This window comes from Strix uralensis, chromosome 15, assembly GCF_047716275.1.
Source record: "Strix uralensis isolate ZFMK-TIS-50842 chromosome 15, bStrUra1, whole genome shotgun sequence".
In the NCBI taxonomy this organism is placed as follows: Eukaryota; Metazoa; Chordata; class Aves; order Strigiformes; family Strigidae; genus Strix; species Strix uralensis.
In genome coordinates, this window is record NC_133986.1 from 10,613,700 (window position 1) to 10,627,394 (window position 13,695).

Genomic DNA, 13,695 nt, shown 5'->3' on the forward strand with positions numbered 1-13,695 from the left:
TAAAGGTGAATGATTAATATGAAAGGTTGCAAAGATGAATAAGGATTTCTGTAACTGCGGCTGTGTTCTGCCACCGACTCACCATGGGGTGTTAGAATAATCACTGCTCCACTCCATCCCTCAGTTTACCTATTTGAAGATGGAAGAATCCTCCTCCTTCCCACCACACACTGGACTGAAGCTTTGACACGCCAGCCCTTCACATAATGCTCTAAAGAAGTGGAAAGTTTTGTTCGGGTTTTTTGAACATGGCTTTGACACTGCAGAATGAGTTGGGACCTTGGTCTCTGTTAAAGAACACAGCATAGGTGAGAAGGAATATAAACCAGCTACTGCTGAGGACGTCTGACTGTGCCACTGGAGAATCAATGCTGTATCAATAGTTATTCATAATGCCATCATGTAATATTAATGGCATGAAAGGCACCACATAATTCAAAGAAAAAAAAAAAAAGCATTTATTGCCTTTTCATGGATCTGGAAATTTCTCTTTTAGCCAGTAATTTCTGTTCTTGTCTGTGCCATCTTCACAAATGCTGTTTTGGTTTTGGCTTTTTTCACATCGAAGACTCCCCATCATTCTCCTAGCTAGCATATTTTCAAACCTCCCTGAGGATAGAAGTGATGATAGCAAGGATAAGGAGTTTTCTTTGAGTGATGACCACATGCACTAACTTGAATGTACTTTGGAGGCTTTTGGTAAAGTGTGATTCAGAGGACTTAAAGACTTCTGACCAAGGACACATGTCTCTTTTTCAGGGTTAACCTTTCCTTTGAACTGGAAGAAAACAAACCAGAACAATAAAAACCACACTCAGGGTGAGGCTTGCCCTGGGATTGTGAGGTCCAGACGTTAGATAAGAAGCCTGGCACATAAAGAAGTTTGAGTAAAGTTTTGTTTTGTTTTGCCTTATTTTCTTCAACAAGCAACAAAGATGAAAAAAACCCCAACAACCCAATGTGTTTATAGCTGAGAGAAATCTTCAACTGCAGGTCACACCACAGATGATGAAAAATAAGTCACAGGCAGTCAGATGAAGGGATATTTCACTGCAAAAATGTGAAAGGTTCCCCTTCCCCATTTCCTCCCTCTTCTTTTATTGATTTCTCTTGCTCCCATCGAGCCCTTGCTGCCTGGCACGCAAGCCAGATCCAATTACCCTGTCATGGTTTTCATAAGGCTACAGCTCTACAGTATAGTCCTTTCAAGTAATTTCGCCTTTTTCTGTGGTAAATACTCTCCTATGCTTATGCATGGGAATCACCTCAGCAGGGCGCTGGGAATAGTTTTTATTTTGGTACTAAATATCTCATCCCAACCCAGGCACATCGGAACCTAAATGGGCTTTGAATCGGACCTACAAATACTTTCAGTTTAGGAAAAAAAAGGTGACTGGGAAAGCAATTTGCTCGGGGAAAATTTCAGAGGGAGTCATAGACCAACCAGAAACTGTAGCTCAAGCTCCCCTGTTTATATACACATACACACGCATGTATATATATATTTATATGTTTATGCATTTAAATATATAAACACATTTGTATGCGTGTGCCTATGTAATGTGTATATAATTATACATTTATGCATGTGTGCATGTACTTGTAAGCACACAGAGACACACACAGATTTGTAAGTCATGTAGTTTCATCTTTTACTGCTTTTCAAGCTGTTTCCCAAACAAAAGTAGCTTTTCAAGAATGCCACCAGCTCTAGCTGACAGGCTATTTCATGTTACCATCTGAGAGTCCCTAGGTAGATGTGGTAACCTTGGCACAAGCTGGCAATAATACCAGAAAGTCTAAATCATTCCAGGAATACATCGTCCTCTTGTTCCCCTATGCATTGTTGTTATTTCTGCTTTTAATTCCTTCTGAGGTTTTAACATGGAAGAAAGCAATCTTCCCAAATTAAATGCAACAGGAGGTAGTCTAATGAGGAAGTCAGGTGTCACCTAGTTCACATTGACCATCCTGGTGCCACCAAGGAGGCAGAGTGGTCTAGAGGGCAGCAGGCAGCAGATAGGAGAGATGAGTTTTGCTTCTCACCCTGCCACCAAGTAGGAAACTCACTTGAGCAAGACTTTGTGCCTCACTTTCCCTTTTCCTGGCCATGTCCTCCTTTTCCAGACTCTGAACGTCCACCAGGCAAATTGCTGCGTTTTTCTGGCAGTGCCGGATGTACCATTGACTGGCCATGGAAAGAGTGAGATCTCCTGCATCCCCATGCGCATGCATACCCCCCAAAATACATGGCCTGGCGACTGTATAATGTGCTCACGCTTTGTGTGCAAGTACCGTGGACCTTTGGAAAAAAAAGACCTGAAGAAAAACAAACAGCTCAATTCACTATTGTTACACCAGCTCAAATAAAAACTGCAGCGCAGAGGAGCCATGTTCACCTCTTCATTTCAAAAGCCAGAGCTCAGCTTCAAATCTCATCACTTACTTTCCCACATTTGCTACAGAAATTCATCTAACATGCTTCATACTATGAGTCTGTCCAAGCTTCATCCATAAACCGTCGTGCTGGACCACTTCATATTCACGCTACTTTGCTGGCCCACCTTCAGCAGATCTAATGCTCCGCAGAAATTTCCTCACTTGGGAACGTCTGATGCATCCTTTAAATTGTTTCTTTTTTTTTCTACATAACAAGGCTCTGTTACAGGCACACCAGCCACCTAATTATTAACCTTGACCTTGGGAAAAAAAGAAGCAGAGTGCATTTAATAACAACCCCAGTGAGCTGAGGCAGCTTTACAATTACATTGCATAATGTAGTCATGAGAAGAGGGTTACCAGGGAGATAATGGTAAACATCAGCCTTAATTCTGTCTGAAAAATAATTGGAATTATCTTCCTTTGTGGCTGGGGTAGAGGAGAAAATGGATGGGTAAATTTCCAGTTACCACAGATGTTAGTAAAACATGCTGCACGCCACCATGGACCAAATCATTATCTACCTCTAAATGCTCCGAGTATGAATTGTCTGGCTTCCTCTCCAAGCACACAAGTCTGCGGGTAAGCATCATTTAAATGAGAAAACATTGCTGGGTGCAGCACAACTGGTGTCTTTCCACACTGTTACTACATCTCTGGTTTACAGTGGCCCTATCAAACCCTTCTATTTGTTGAAGTATTCATCAATCCTGACACATTTTTAAAATAATATAGCCCTTACAGCCCCTGTGACCTTGTCCACAAGGGTTGAGATTATCCCAGTGCAATCCTTTTGCCTTCACTGGGTTGCAGCATGTGACCCATGGGGCAATCACTGCTGGCAGCTGCCCATTGTCCTGCCTCCTCGCTCTGAAGTGCCTGGCCTGTCTCTGGAGCATCTCCACAGCTATCAGCAGTGCCATCTCCTTGCTCTGGCAGGACGTGGCGAATTCAGGTGCATGCCAAAGGAGGAGAGCTGGGATGCTGAGAGGCTTGCTGGCACAGTATTTGCTACTTCCCCACCCCATCTGATCACCACCATCCGTCACTGACTTTTGCTACTCTGCTGTTACTGACAGAAGCTCTGTATGGATTTGGTGCCACTGGAAGCAAGGTCAGGGCCGCACACAGTTTGGAAATACACCCATTTTGCTCTGGAGCTCTCCTTTCTAGTTTCTTAGCCCCTTTTGGGACCTTTAGACTCTGATGTCACCTATCAAATTATCACCATGAAGCTGCAGCTTCTCTTCCCAGTCTGCAGGAACAATAGCAAAGCCTGAAGAAGCCTGGACATGCTTGACTGCATTTTCTGCTCCAGGCAGAGCCTCCACCTGAGGCTGGGTGCCTCTCTCATCCTGTCTGGGCTACAGCTACTCTCCAGATATTTTAGGCAGTGAGTTCTTCAGCCTTTATTTAAATTTAGAGCAGGCATTTAATTCCACAACCACAGGGCCTGAGCATTTTCAGATTAAACTGTAGTTTCAATTCCCCATTGACTTAGTTCTGGAGCTAACTAAGCACAGTGACACGTAGGTGCAGTAACTCGTGTCACATACATATCAGCTAGCCTTGACTGACTTGCTCACTCAGACGACTTCCATCAAGGTCTCATGGTGGAATTATTCAGCAACGCCTCTTAATATTTAAGTGAAGGTAGGATTAGAAAGTTGCCTGTGTTTTCCAGTGTGAAGTTTCTGTCAGCTCTGCTGCTGCTTTGTAATGTCTTTGGAGAAGCGGGGGCCAACACAGGAGGTCCTGGTGGATCCCAGCAGTGCAGCAGGTAGCACTGGGAGTACTGGTGGTTATGTGATGCAGAGCAAGAGAACTGGATGACCAGTGGACAAACCCGTGGTGGGCATACACTTTCCAGTGCTTGCAGCTCTTGCATCTCCCATCTTCTACGCAATTTGTGAGCTCGAGTCCCATTGCCAGGACACACAGAGACCACTTTTTGACAGAGCAGCCAGGCCATCTGCTTTCAACTGCTTCTGGTTCCAGTCAAACAACATCTTCTCTGCCATAGCTACCAGCTACAGTTAACCTTGGTATTATCAAGCTCTGCTGGCAGTGAAACCCAAGCTCTGCTACACTCGGACAGCATCCAGCACTGCAGTACCGCTGTACTCCCCCTCTCCATTCCTCAGCAGATCTCTCTTGATGTCAGGCCACACTTGTTGGCACAAACACATCCTTTAGAGCTGCTTTCTACTACCCAATTAGAAGGCTGTCAGCAGTAAGGCCATCACTCCTCCTGCAGCTTCTGACAAGCCTGGACACCGCTATACTGCTGCAGAAGATTAAAGGAGTCTTTCCTTTGTATTACCCAACGGCTGTGTGCTAGCCAGAAACTAATTCCCCGTCCCAATGAATGTGTATGTGGAACAACTAATAGGCTCTGTAAGCCTGTCTTCATTCCTTATTAAAAGGAACACACTCTCTAAAGAACAGAGCTGTCCAATACACATTTCTCCCCCATTTCCCCTTTCACTAAGCCTCAAGAGAGTTGCAGTTCCTGAGAATTAGAGACTTCAGGGGGTGGAGGTGCTTTCTAGTAGTTACGACAGGGCTGAGCATCAGGAATCCTGGATTTTTTTTTAATGATTCATTTAGAAGCAACGGTGATTACATTTGCTCTCCAGCGATTGCTTTCTGCACTGTACATCCTCTGAAATTGAGGAATGGATGGGTGTGCGATGCTTTTACCTCTAGATTGCTGGCTCAGATCTGCTCTAGGCTGGTAGCAACAGAACCTCATTGTGCTCTGAAGGCTTTTTGGCAGCCAGTGTGAAATGAATTGAATGACAATCCCGTACATTAACTTTACCACCAAGCATAAAGATTACTGGGTAGTACGAAAGAAATGTTGCTTTAATCTCCTGCGGCAGTAGAGAGGTGCTCGGATTTGTCAGGCCCTGGCAGAAGGAGTGATGGTCTGGGGGGGGACCAGATCTCAGCAGCATCCCAGGGTTCATCTGAGACTGCACTTGGCCCATTAACTTCCAAATTCTGGCTGCATCACACGGTAAACCTGACTGATGGAATATGTAGAGCTGAAACACAACTAAAATAATTGATTACCTATAAATTCCATCTAACTTCACAAGAAGTGGAACAAGCATGCACAGACTACTTAAAGCTTGTAAATTCATTTAGCATCAGATAAAGTGTACCTACTTCCACTGGTGTAAATCTGGAGTAATTCCACTGAAGTATAGGAAATGTAAGGTCACTGGAGTTGACTAGCATTAAGCTAGCATCGTTGAGAATAATTTTTTAGCTATAAAGAGTGAAAGATAAATGTCCTTTGAATTCTTGACCCCACTATGAAAATGAAATACAAGATGTGGAAACTCTTTGAAACTGATAGAAATGTCTCCGTCTTAGATCTCCCTCCGTTAATCAAAACAAGGCACTGTAATCAGCTCCGATTCTAGGTCTATCTGTAAGGAACAAAGTGAACTTAGAAAATTAAATCATTTAACACATTATTTCCTTCCTCATTTCAGCGCCGATTGAGCTCATTGCACAATTTCTCCCCCCCCCCCCCTGCCCTGCAGCTGGGTTATTCTGCAGCCTGCAAGGGCTGTGAGTGCTGCAGCAGGGCAGGAAGATCCCCAACGTTCCTGTTTACCGGAGGGATCGCTGCTTTGGGAGATTCCCCTTTAGACTCAGAGATTTCTTCACTGCCTTCCTGACGTCTGATTTCCTATTTCCTTTACTACCTGCTGAGTAGGAAACTTGGGACAGACGTAAATGGGGAATATTTGCCTATGCTGTTACACCATACCAGCAAAATACTGATTTTGTAGCCATAGCTTAAACCTTAAGCATATTCTGGAGGAGTTTGTAAATACATATTTTCTAAATATATATTTCTAAATATATATACAAAAGATATTTTGGTTATTTTGCATAATAGCAAATATAATAATTACATAGCCAGTGTCCTGGGCAGAGGAAAAATATTTCCAAGGCGGGATAACTCCCCTAATATTGCAACAATGGTTATGAACATTATGATAGTTTGCAATCTCAGCACCATTTTCTGTATTTTCTTCCCACCACCCTGTGGGTGTTGTAGAATTAATGGCCATTTCAGTCATTATTTAGCCATGGAAAAGAAGTAATTTTGATTTGGAAGGTGGGGTTGGCTTTGCTTTCTTAACAGAGTGTCCATTGAGATCCTACAGGTACATTCTGCACTCTTGCTTTTCTGTGACTCATTTAAAGTTTTTATCAGACTTTGTCCACTAACGGATCTTTTTTTCCTCTCTTCAGCCCTCTTTCTAATCTTTTTTTGTGATTTCAAGAATTCAGCAAAGCACTGAGCATGCATTTCTGGCCAGACAAAAATTACTCTTCTCAGGAAAAGTTGCGGACAGTTGGACTCAATGACATGAAAGGTCTTTTCCAACCTAAATGATTCTATGACTCTAAAAGTGCCCACTGTAATTTTATAATTACTTCTATTTCAAATAGATTTCCTGTTAACTATGCCTGCAGGAAATAAATGCAAATCTGCTATGCATCAGTTTCTTAACTAAAGTACTTTGCGTTCCATGGCTAATAATAAGTGATAATTTTCAATTGACAACTTACTTCCTCCCCGATGTTGTTTAGGGAAAGTGTCAAGTAGAAAACTGTCAGGGAGAGAAATAATAATAAAAAATGGCTGCTGGCCTGGCTGGGTTTCCTGCAAAGGCTGCCTTTGCACAGATGGCTTCCTGTGATAGCTCTTCCCGGGCACCACAGCTCGCTGGGTACCGGCTGACATACATCAGCAGTGAAGGTTTGATGGCCATAAAACATCTGCGGGTGAGGGCTTAGGCTGTGGTTGGGTCATTCAGGTTTCTTGGACCTATATCAGAAAATGGATGAAATATGTGCCCGTGTGTTTCTCTGATTTCTCGCAGCAAAGAAGGGTTAATGATTTAAACCTCACCGTTTTCTGTAGTTATGCAGAATGGATACAAATCTGTAAACTGAGGTACGGGGCAACTGAGTACTTTGTTCCAGGGGCCATATGAGCAGAGGTGGGCTATGAACTATGCAGCTTAATGTGATGGGGTAGCCAATAGCTTATATTTCTTATTTCCACTACCCTTTCCTGGCAAACCCCTGCCTCTTACCTTCACCATTTTAGGTGAAGGAAAGTAGGACATATCAGTGTTTTCACAAGTCTTTGTATCTTTACTCCTAGAGTTTCTTCCCTCCTGGTGTTCCTGTTGCTTTCCAAGACAAATGAAATGCAGCATGGGACTGCTTCTTGTTTGCTGCTGTAATGTAAGCACCAGGATTGGACGTAAGGCAATTCCCTTGTTTCTTTACAGTGAGAACCCTCTCTTTGTAAAACACGAGCCTTTCTACATATTCCTGGGACTGACTGGAAGTAGGGGAGATGTCTCTCTATCACCAAATATGAAGATGACTAAAATTGCAATGACGGCAAGTTTGGACCCCACAGCAACACAAAATGCAGCCAAGATTGTACAACCATCTTTCCATGCCACGCAGTCCATGCTGGGCTTCTCAGAAGATCTAGATATCTGGGTTTCCTTGTCAGTGCTTCTGCCATTTCTTTCACGTGCTCTTCCCAGGACTCCAGCTTCACCGGCTGCTCTCCAGCATGTGGAAATCAGGTTTCTAAATGCTGCAAGCAATACCTGGGCTTGATTTTCTGCAGATTCAGGGAAGGCACTCTCCCTGCTGGGGCCAAAGGAGGGTGAACAGGGGGAAACACATTGATAGGGTGGGAAAATTTGCTTAATATCTGACCGTAGATGTTTAGGGCTACAAGTCTTGTGCCCTCATTCCGTTTTTACATGATTAGTCTTCCCACAAAGATTTTATTTACTGAAATAAAATGTAAATGTAGAAGAGACAGTTCTGTCTCTGCTCTGGGTGAGAGTTTGAACATTTGTTTCCCAGCGTCAGTTACCTGACCAGGTTTAAGATTCCCAGGCTACTTCTCACCTCAGCTGTAGTGAAGTAGGAGAGATTGATTGTAGATGCCCCATCCCTGGAAACATTCAAGGTCAGGCTGGATGGGGCTCTGAGCAGCCTGATCTAGTTGAAGATGTCCCTGTTTGCTGCAGGGGGGGTGGACTAGATGAGCTTTAAAGGTCCCTTCCAACCCAAACCATTCTATGATTTTATGAATATACATCCCAGGAAAATGTGGCAGCACAGAAGGATGTAGAGGATTTAGCCCACAGTGCAAACCACAAAGAGGAATGATTTCAGCAGGGATGACCACCCCCAGATGAGAACAGAAATAGTTAAGAGCTGAAGGTAGAGATGCAGCTTGAGACCATCTACATTTACATGTGAGGCAAGACCAAGTCTACAGGTCCCTTCAATGGCTTTTAGCATAGAGGAACAAGATCCCCCCAACCAGCAAGTTAAAGCTGCTAACATGTCCTGTAATTGATGCCAAGTGGATGGGCTCAGTCACGAACAAAAATTCTGGATTCTTAGGTGGCTCAGAAGTAGGTCCACATCTTGCAAAACTTTCCCTTTTAAAGGATTCATTGGCTTATTTATTTACTGCAATATTGGAGAAAAAGGAGAGCATCTGACAATTTCCTGCCAAAATCAACAGCAGCTGTCAGTTTATCTTGAGGAGATTTTGCTAGTATACATGTCACAGAACCACTATCTACCAAGACTATTTTAGCTTTAATAAGCTTTAGGGGTTATCAAATTCCTTTCTAGGTCAGTGTGGGCAAAATTTACTGCATCTTCATGCAGTCCTAGCTTGTACTTATAAGCTTAGTAGTAGCTGCTGTCCTTTCTCTTGGGTAAGTAATAAAATCTCTTCATCCATGTACATACATTGTACATCCCCAGCCCTACTGGGGGATGTACAATGCTTCTGCTATGGCTTAGAGGGAAATCCTGGTTTAGAAAGACTTCCCAAACCATTCTGCCAGTGGTTCCCTGCTCAACAACTCTGCAGGACTCAATTTTTTTATGTGAAGTCTGATTTCACAGTTTCTGAATTTAAAATGAGTTTAATTGTGCTCTCAGTTACACCTTTGGTAACTCAAATATAGAATTTATCTTGATATTCCTTCTGCAAGTGCGTATGTTTCACTCATGTGGGGACAAGTGTGGTCTTGTGCAATGAAAATATTTTAAAGTTTGAAAATTAGTCTAAGACCATGAAATCAAGCTAGATTTTCATGGGGGAAAAGAGCCTCAGTCCCACTGGGTACAGCTTCAGCAAGGTACATTTCATTCTTTATGATTTTTCTTCCTTCTGAAGCTTTTATTTTGTTTGAGTTTGAATGATTGTATGATTGACAGATGGAGAGACAGACATGCAGCCAGAGGGGTGCTATTAGGGAAAAACTCTTCTGAGTTGCTTTGGCCAACATTTACCTGAAGCCTCTCACCTCTTGCCTGTACTGGCTCACATCTAACCCAGTTTACTTGGGGGAGCTTGAATTTCTGGCAGAAATCACTAAGCTTGTATGCACACATGTATAATAAATCTTAACACTCTCTTTTTCACCTCCTTTCTCTGAAATTTTCATTTTCTAATAAGCTGCCCATTTTCCTTTAATTATACAGCAAAACCTCAACCTTCAATATGTATGCTGGACTCTTTTATCACCACGATATTTATTGCTAACTGACCCATGGAACCTATTCAGCATATAACCCTTTTCTTTTTTTTCTCTTTGACCACAATCCATTTCCCCTGTGTGTACGTGTTTCTCTCGCTCCCTGTATCTCATCCCATCCCATTAGCTCTCTGTGCTGAATAGCCTGTTCCAGGACATCAAACTTTAATTTAAACAGAAGATGATCAATAAGCTTAGCAAATTGCCTATGGCAACATCAGCAGTTTGAATCAAAGGGTTTTATAGGTAATTTAAAGGGCATCCTCATTCACCCCCACAATGTGGTATATACCTATTGCTCGCTTTGCCAGTTACAGCTCAGTTGGCTGAACAAGAGGAATAAGAGCTTTTTCTCCACACACAAGCTGGGAAATGGCACACAGCATCTATTCTAGGTTGTTTTGATAGTGTGTTTTGAAACCACAAAAGGCAGGGCACCTCAGGGGGAAAAAAAATCTAACTCACAAGACTTGTTAAAAAAAAAAAACCACATCGGAGCTTAGAATCAATATCAGCACTAAAGAAACAGAAATGTAAAAGGAAAATACATGCACTCCTCAGTCCAACCCTCTTTTGCTGGTGCTGTGGCTTGGGACCACCATATTTTCATATAGGGGAGGAGAGACTATATGTTAATCTGTTTCTAGAATGTCACCATTTTGATTTTCAGACACCCTAGGTAAATCCACAATGTTTATGTCAGAGAGCTTACATAAGAAAAACTACATCTGTAACTACAGTTTTGAAGATGCTTGGTTTGTACAAAGCTCCATGTCCACTGACCTGGATGATGGTAATTTAAACTTGCAAATACATTTATATTGAACTTTCCTCAAGGACATGAAGAGTTGGTTTGAATACAATTGTGAAGAAAATGAACCAGTGAGTTGAACTGATGTCTAAATAAAGCCAACAGGTGCCCAACGCATGGGTGATGGCTCCCAGATTTCCTCCATCTTTTATATCCTGTACCAGAGCAGGTGAATATCAAACACCTACTGCATTGACTTGAGCTACCAGCTATCTGTGTTGGAAGAAGAAACCTGTTACTGTGTATGGGAGAGAGGAAAAGAAACACCATGAAACTGGGCATCAGACAGAGAGAGACGCAGGAGGTGGCTGCCAGCCAGCCTGTGGGAGAAAGCAAAAGCCTCTTGAGATGTTCTTCTGCAGGATTCATGAAATCCTGTGTTATGGAGGGGGGTTTTTTGGGCAGTGGGTAGCAGCGGCAAACATCTCTGGCCCATGTTTCAGACTTGTAAACATTGTGCCCTGTTATTTAGGAGCACAGGGGGATGATAAGGCCCTTGTAAGAGGGGATATATGGTTCTAAAAGGACTTAGTTCCTAGCTGGCTCTAGGTCGGAAATTACACAACGGATGTTGAAATGTTGGCTTGTTGAAAAGTTGTCATTCGAGTAATGGATGCTTTATTTCCTGTTTTTGCTGAAAACTAGAGCAAAACATCATTAGCAAGCGAGAAAGCAACCTTGGCAGACAAACAAAAAAAGCACATTTCGGGTGCCTGAGCCAATTAAAATTTTTTATGTAGCCCATGAAAAATATTTTTCTCCAAATCATTATAACGGCGAGAATTCATCATAAGACAGCAAGACTTGCTGCGCACAGACCTGATCCTGTGCCGTGCTGTCTGTTGTCAGCTCCCGAGGATGAACTGAGGACACTCTGTGATGTCCAAGATGCTTGTAGGGATGAAAGAGAAAAGGCTTGTGACTAGAAGGGGAGGGCTTGACTCCCATTTCTTTTGGTTCTGGGTTGATCCCGAGCATAACGGAACTTTAATTTGCCTTCACGATTGAAATGTATATTAATTTTAGATTACAAATCTCTTTTTTTCAGCCTGTCCTACATTGCAGAAGCTGAGATCCTCTCCTTTTTATTCTGTAAACTCATAGTTTAAGAAACCTGCACCGTTGAACCCATACCCTGTTTGATTCTCACGGGGATGCTCAGAGATAGAGTTTCTCGTAAGGTCTGGCTTCTTTTCTTGTTATATGAGAAAATAATCCTTTAGGAGAAACCAATAGGTGGACAAATATTACTGCTATCTAAGATGATGCTCATTTGCTCCTCTCATAACAAATTACTGTGCTTTCCATTTGTCTCTGAATTCTCAGCTTTCATTCCTGGATGTATAGTCATTTTATATGGAATATTTCAATGTATTTTTATGAATTGGCCTGTTTTAACATGTTGCTTGTTTCTGAAGCAAAGTTAAACCTGGTTGTGAAAATTATCACCACTCTTTGGTAAAAGTTATACATGTCCTTAAATAGACAAAAGTGAATGGATCAATACAGAGGAGAAACAATTTTTCTACCATGTAGCCCATTGCCAAGCAATAAACATCAAGTGCGTACACATGCAAAATGAATGCTGCCTGTGTCTAGACTTGCCCAAAGTTGTATTTTTCTGTAAACGTGTTTTGCTTGCTGCCTGTTTCTGGCCGTGTTCAGTGTGTGTGTGTGTGTGTTTGTGTTATCAAGCATAGCTTGTTTTGTTTCAAGACTTTCAGAAAGAAAAATGAATTGGGTGTGACTTACCCAGGGCATGTTCTCAAAACAAAACATTGGGTGGGTGTTCAGTCTGTTTTGACTTGCCCTTGAGACAGTCTAGAGCACAAATGGGGTGAGTGGACTTAGGGATCATAGCTGCTGGAAGCAGAAATCCTGGGCTCAGGCTCAAATCCCACTGAATGAAGTGCTAAAAAGGTGCCTTGTTAGTTATAGTGCCAGTGAAATAATGGGAGAAGCTTGTATACGAGCAGTTCTTGCATTTAAATACAGGTCTTGGCATTTACTGAGCATTAGCAGCTTATGTATTAGTACTGGAGCTGTGCTCAGCTGACAGAACTGGCACTGCATCTGGTACTGAGAAGCTGAAAGCACCGTTGTTGTATCTGCAAAGGTCTGTACCTGTTCTTGGGCAAGGGGAATTGTGTCTCTCCTCATCCAGATTTAGTTATAATCAAAAAGAGAGGAACAGAAATGCAGACAAGAAATCACTCTCTCCTTCATGTAGTAATTCTCAGGCTTCTTCCATTAATAATGAATATAAATATATAAATGCACAAACCTGGGTGAAGGGAGGAATTAACCATAATCTTCCAGGATGGGCCAGTGTGAGCACTGAACGACCAGAAACAATAAAGAAAAAGTCATCATGGTGGAAGTAACTGTAGAGGACAACAGGCACAAATGGAGCTGTGGTGGTACTTCTGCAGATACACCAGTGCAGGATGGAGAGGGTCAAATAGGCGTTGGTGGCAGTCATAGCGTGACAGAGATACTCACCAAAGGGTGTGATGTGTTGGGACAATCACCAAGAGGCTCTAGGAAAACATGGAGCTAATGTCACCATTATAACTAGCCTGTGGTTCATATGGTTGTTACGACCTTTGATGCTGGGTGAGGGTCTCAGCTCAGCCCATGCTGAGAACTCCTCTTCACACCTCAGTCAGCAACATGGGGACCAGTCGGCTCCTCTGGAATAACCAAACCTGAAGTGCTGGCTGACAAAAGCAGTGACATGGACTAAGCTTAACCTGGTGTGAATCTACCTCCCAAAGAAGAAGTCTCCTTGGCATGTTCTTCCAGTTCTCATACTTG